The following is a 6,464-nucleotide window of genomic DNA, read 5'->3' as shown; positions in this document are numbered from 1 at the left end:
AGCAATCGAGGTGCAGGGCAGCGTAGTAAGAGGTGCTCGGCCGGCAGCGAGCTTAGTGGCCAAGTCAGTATAGTTGTTGTGGTGAGTTCTTGCAGTTTTTTGTTGCAGGCGATGGCGGCGCGTGAGGAGCAGTTGTAAGAGGTGCGGCAGCGGCGAGCTCGATGCAGTGTCAGTGTTGTTGTGGCAAGTTCTTGCAGTTTTTTTTTGCAGGCAGTGGTGGCGGGCGAGGAGCGGCGGGCGGATGCGGCGGCGGAGGAGGTGGAGCAGGAGGCGGCGGGGCTGGAGCAAGTGCACCGGCGCGGGAGAGCGAGGCCAGAGCAGTCGCACCTGCGCGGGGTACGGGCGGCCGCGAGATGCAGTGGCTCGACGGCGGCGCACGGAGGCCGGCGGTGCAGGAGCCAAGGCGGGCCTCCGCCCGCCGGTGCTTTTTTTTTAAAACTCTTTTATCCCGGTTGGTATTCCCAACCGGGATAAGGGGTCTTTAGTCCCAGTTGAGTGACCCGGGATAAGATCCCCTTTTATCTCGATTGCTTTATCTTGAATAGTTTTTCGGAAGATTTGCTACCTATTAACCGGGATTAAAAGTGAGCTTTCTACCTGTGATACTGTACAGGAACAAGCTCCCTACTAACCGAATTCGTCGCTGCGAGTCTGCGGCCCTCACCTCACCACTCCGTAGTTTCTCTCACTCATAACATGACCGACCACGGATTGGTCGCTGCAGCGACCACAGGTCGATAGCCGATGACGGATATCGCTACAGCATTTTGAGCCCGTTTGCGGTCATCTCTTACATTGGAGGAAATTCCGTCCGCATGATTTGTCTTACACTTATAATTATATACTTGATTCGTCCGAGTATATCTAAGGTGCATATTAAAATCAATAAATTTAGGAAATTAAAACGATCTATAATCGAGGGAGTAATATGAGTGAGTCCTATGATATTTGAGCACGGGAACAATTATTATTTATTCCCTTCGTCCCGTAAAGAGTGTCTTTAGTTCCGTCCTAAGTCAAACCATCTTAGATTTGACCAAGTTTATATAAAAATATATTAATACTTTTGATGTATAGCAAGTTTCATTAGATTCACATGAAATATATTTTCATAGCATACCTATTTAGTATTATAAATATTAATATTCTTTGTTGTAAACTTGGTCAAACTACTTAAAACAATTTAACTTAGGACAAATCACTACTGGGGACTCGTCTTTTAGTATCGGGTCCAACCCCCCTTTAGTATCAGTTGTGCAACCGGTATTGCTAAGTCGGTACTAAAAGGGGTCCTTTGACACTGATTCAAATAACCAATACTAAAGGGGGTCCTTTTAGTACCGTTTGGGAGACCAACCGGTACTAAATTGACTGCCATGTCGCACGTGGTTGAGGCCAATTTAGTATCTGTTGGTCTCCCCACCAGTACTAAATTCTTTTTTCTTTTCTATTTTTTTCTTATTTTCTTTTCTATTTCTTTATTCTATATTATTATTTTGAATTTGTTTTTTTATGAATACTGCTCTAATAAATTTGAGATAATATTATACATAGACATATTGTGCCTACACATATATGAATAATATTACATTGCATCAACTTTTCAAGTTCAATATTTTGGATCAACTATTTTGAACCCAAGTTTAGACAGTGATGCAGATTTGATCCATCATTATGGAACTCTTCCGCTGGATTTACTACCTCGTCCAGAAGAAATCCACTGAGTCGTTCTTGAATTACCCTATTTTTTCCGCCTCGAGGAGTTTTTCCTTCATGTGTATAATCTATGTCATTAGCAAAGGTTATTATATTAGATCAATGGATGTGCACAATTAGAACTAATTTATTGTTAAGAAATTTGTATACATACTCTGAATTCGAAGCTAGTTATACGCTTGGGACGTACAAAGCCAAGTATCCGCATAAATTATTCCCTAGATTATGTCTAAAACACTACATATATGACAAAAGAATGAATATAAAAATGAATGACTAATAGTTATACATTTTGTAACAATAATTGACTAAAAAATATTAAATTTTGTACATTTTTAACTATTTGATGAATTTTGTAACAGTAAATGACATCATAAATTTCTTGGTCATTTCTAAAAGTATCAAAGGAATTTTCACTTATTTATAGATATTTCTAACAATTAACATGATTTTCTAACATAGCATGTTGTACAGTTTACAATTCATAGGATTTTGCAAAAAAATCTATATTTTCTAGCTAATTTAACTTTTTTTTTCTACAATTTCTAGCAAATTTCATGTATTGTGGAAATAAAAAAGAAAAATAATAAAAATATGATGTCAGCCGGCCACGGGCTTACGTCAGCAGAGAAGCCGATCGAGCTCGTGGCCGGCCACTTCGTGGAGGCTGGGTCGGGGGCGGTGCCGGTGTCGGGGCGTCGGAGTGGGGAAGGCACCGGCAGCCGGGTCGTGGGCGACGCCGGTGTCGGGGAGGCCGCCGTTGGTGGAGTGGGCTGGGGGAAAGGCACGCGCGGTGGCGTCAGGTGACGGTCAGGGGCGGCGCCAGTGTCGGGGAGGCCGGCACCGCGTCGTTAGGAGGAGGCCGATGGCGGCGGAGTTTGGGAGGCGCCGGTGGAGTCGAGGGCCGGTGGTAGCGTAGTGGGCTGGGGGAGAGGCGTGTGCGGTGGTGTCGGGTGATGGTTGGGGCAGCGCCGGTGTCAGGGAAGCCGGCGGCACGTCGTCGGGAGGAGGTCGCAGGCGGCGGAGTGGGTAAGGCGGCAATGGAGTCGGGGAGAGGAGGGCCGGGTACGGCGGAGTGGGCTGGGGGAGAGGCGCGCGAGAAGTCTGTCGGGGAGGAGGTCGGTGGCACGTCGTCAGGAAGTGATATAGGGCCAAAATAAGGCGACGCAGCACCTCTGGACAGAAAATCTCTCGGTAGTATTTCGGTGATTGCGGCCTACTCAGAATAGATATGGATATGAGTCCAGATCCATATGAAAATAGATTTCATAAGGATTCCAATGAGTACTTGAACGCCTAAAACGGAGTTCGAATGAGGTCGTGGCGGCCGTTGCAAGTTGGGCTAGAGCTGCAGTCTGAATCCAACACCAAAACATGTTGGATTGGATCTCTTTCTTTCCTTGGGCCAAAAGTGACGTGGTGGCCTGGTAGAGGACGTTAGGAATACTTGGACATGGCCCCCAATCTACTTCTTTGGTCCTCCATACCTTCCACGTGTGTTTAACACTATTTTTGATCCATGTATGTATTTCTGAAATTGACAACGAATACACATCATGGTGCAGCATCAATTCATCAAATGTATCACATATAATTATGATAAAGAATTGTTTCACCTCCAGTCAAAAGATGCCAATATGGTTGTATCCGAGCATGTGATGTCCTCATCAGGAAGGACGTCGGGGTGGCGACATGGAGGATCCGGAGGGCCCAGCTATGGCGTCGTCGTTGATAAAGATGAAAAATTTGCTAAGTGTTGAGGGATGGGGGAAGGAAGACAATGTGGTTAAATACCCCCAGTACTGGTGCTAATCAACACCCGGTACTAAAGGGTCCGTCGATCCTTTAGTACCTGGTCCAGCTACCACCCGGTAGAGCGCGCCGAAACAGTAAATGAAATTACATTAACCTGGCATATAGCTCTGCGCTTCCAAAAATAGCTACTGGCAGATTAGTTGAATATAGGCCTAGATGGTCTTAGTGGCATTAGAAATAGAAATAGCTACTCTGCTGGCATTAACCTAACAAGATAATTGCTACGCTGATGGAACTCATGAATTACTGCAAAAAGGAATAAAGTAAAGGCTACGATTGAATTAAGCCTAAGGCAGCTATCTACAGATTGCTTGCAGCATACGGATAATATTTCACATTTGAATTTTTTTTTGCCTTGATAAATATCTGTCTAGCATAAATTGCCTAACTACCTCCTACCAAGAGTTCATCATCTAGTATATAGATAATGTTATTAATTAGTAGAATGAGTACTACACTTTCAAAGATCTGTCACGCAACAAACTAAACTAGCAGAAATATCACTACAGTAAAAGAATACTTGCAACCAATTAAACTACCACATATCTCAATAGGAAATAACATAGATGATAAACCACAACAGTATCAGAAACTCCAGGAGTATTCTAATAAAAGATGTGGCCTATACAAAGATGGGGAAAGCGCAAGAACACCCAAGAAATCACATCGCGGGCATCTGGTACAAACCCTAAGCAATATGAGATTAGGAGGATGAACATGGGGAGAACTCATATCAAAGTGGACGCCGAGGATGATGGCGATGTGGAGGCGCCATGGTGGACGATGCGAAGGAGGTGGCTGAGGTGGAGGTGCTGCTGCAGCTCAAGATGTTCGAGGGGAGCAGTGGTGTTGCAGTCAAAACATGGGGACGAGGACGAGCTGCGATTGTCGCCTATCCGGAGGCGGAGCAGGAGCACCTGGACGGACAGGAGCGGCAGCGTCTGGACGGAGAGGCAGAGCGGCGGCGCCTGGATGAGGAGGTGGAGCCGCCGGAGCGACACTGGCACGGCGGGGTGGTTACTCACGAAGGGAGAATGACAAACGAGTCGCGCGCGAGACAGGGGAGCCGTGCCTGATGTGCCAAGGTGTGGAAGTGCTGCCCCGAGGAAAACGCGAGGCTTGGGTTGGCCGCCCCCTTGGCATGGTCTTCCAAACTGCTGATTAAATTTGGCCCGTGGCTAATTTGGCATTCCGAGTTTCCAAACTAGCCCTTAGTGTCTAGCCTGTTTTGCAACTCCACTGCTATGGAAATGATGCATGTCAACACCAAGCCTGCCATAGAAAAGAAGACAATAGATGTTGTCACGTATGGTTTTATAATCCACCAGATATTACTAATGTAACTATAAATATCTTATCATGAATTAGTTAATTATGGCAGCATGGTTTAAAATTGGATGCACCAGATTATTGTGGATTCTGGAGCAAGTTCTTTATCCTTTAAATTTGAACTATCCTATTCTGATTCTAATAGTTCATTTGAGAAAGAGATTCAAAAGACATGTATACATGCATTCCCAAACATTATGTCTGCTTGTTATATGAACGCTTTTCTATTGTGAAAAAATGATGGTCTGTGAGTACGTGGTGGTTTCCGTACAATTATTTCACTCCTTGGAACAAATCTAGAAGTGGAAGATCATTTCCCAAAAACTCTTGGAAACAATCCTTTATTGACGCAAATAATACATGGGTCATGAATATTTAAATCCAATCCTACAAAATACTTTTGTTCTCCCTCCATTTTAAAGTAGAGCCAAATCATTCTATTTGTTTATAATTTTAAAATTCTTATTTATTAGATTTTTTTTAAAACACGTGCATGTCGCACGCAAGATTCTGGGATTCAAAACATCAAAAATTTCGGAGCATACCGAATTGGACGGATTTCGGAAAATTTGGAAAATTCGGACCGGGATTCAATTGAGTTGACTGGTCAACAATTTGTATTTTGACTAAATTTTGATCAAAACATGGTAAATTTAAGCGAGAATGATCAAACAAATGATGAATACTTGCGTAAGTTTCGAGGAAGAACATATAATGCTACAACTGCCATATACTACAGTCTAGTTAACACAAATTTCAGCGCTGTTGCTTCGTACGACTTCCGGCGCTGCTGCCCAACCCACCGTGTGTACAGGCCACTGACCACTTGGCTCCTTGAGGCCTCCGTGACCCTGACTGGCTGCTGTAAATGATGGATCAGCCATGACACAGAGCAGCGCATAGCCAAATACAAGAAGTATTCAATCAATCGACACAGAAGGCAGCAACGTACCAAACATTGAGAGGAATGACGGAGGGGAACGGATTGGAGTAATGGTGGCGCGGAGAAGAGCGGATTGGGGGAGGGGATCTGCGCTGCCACACGCCTCTGCCTCGTGCTGGCCGGGGCTCGGGGAGACCGGGGGACCTGCCGCCGGCACCAGAAGGAAAGGGGGATGAAAACGAAATGTCTAGGGTTTCCAGGAATTCATGATTTTATACTGGGGCAGCCATCTGTGGGCCGTGGTGAACTTTGGGCTGGGTTAAAAATTTAAATTGGACCAAAATTATTTGGCCGGTTTGATTTTGTTTCGGGCCCAACCGAATTGGACGAATTTCGGTGAAATTCGGCCCATTCGGTCCGAATCCCAAATCCTTGGTCGCACGTGCACTTCAACTAGTTTCATGCAATGCCACTTGGATCTTCATCGATCTCGATCGCGTCATCCTCCGGCTCGATGGTGAAGGGTGCTGATGCGTGGCATGCTATGCTGCGGTGTCGATGTGGATGTCCATCCCTCCGGCGTAACACAAGCCTCCATCGGAGGCGTGGCAGTGGCCTACGGCACGGCGGTGCCCTGGCAGCAGGCTTGAAGATTTTGGCCGCCGTATCCACAATGGCCGGACGGTGGCCTGATAATCCGGTGGTATTGTACGTAGAGACA

The 6,464-nt window shown here is 45.5% G+C and overlaps 1 long non-coding RNA gene across 1 annotated transcript; it reads right to left on the bottom strand.

Annotated features, from left to right (window-relative positions):
- Positions 1–5,524: 5,524 nt before the first annotated feature.
- Positions 5,525–6,200, bottom strand: LOC117834000 (uncharacterized). The gene is made up of 2 exons (XR_004635645.2): positions 5,813–6,200; positions 5,525–5,722 (listed from the first exon to the last, which is right to left on the bottom strand). It is a non-coding gene; the product is annotated as an uncharacterized lncRNA (long non-coding RNA).
- Between the last annotated feature and the right edge of the window lie 264 nt (positions 6,201–6,464).

This window comes from Setaria viridis, chromosome 8 (genome assembly GCF_005286985.2).
Source record: "Setaria viridis chromosome 8, Setaria_viridis_v4.0, whole genome shotgun sequence".
Classification (NCBI taxonomy): Eukaryota; Viridiplantae; Streptophyta; class Magnoliopsida; order Poales; family Poaceae; genus Setaria; species Setaria viridis.
Note: the sequence above shows the minus strand (reverse complement) of the source record. Positions and strands in the feature narration are given on the sequence as shown.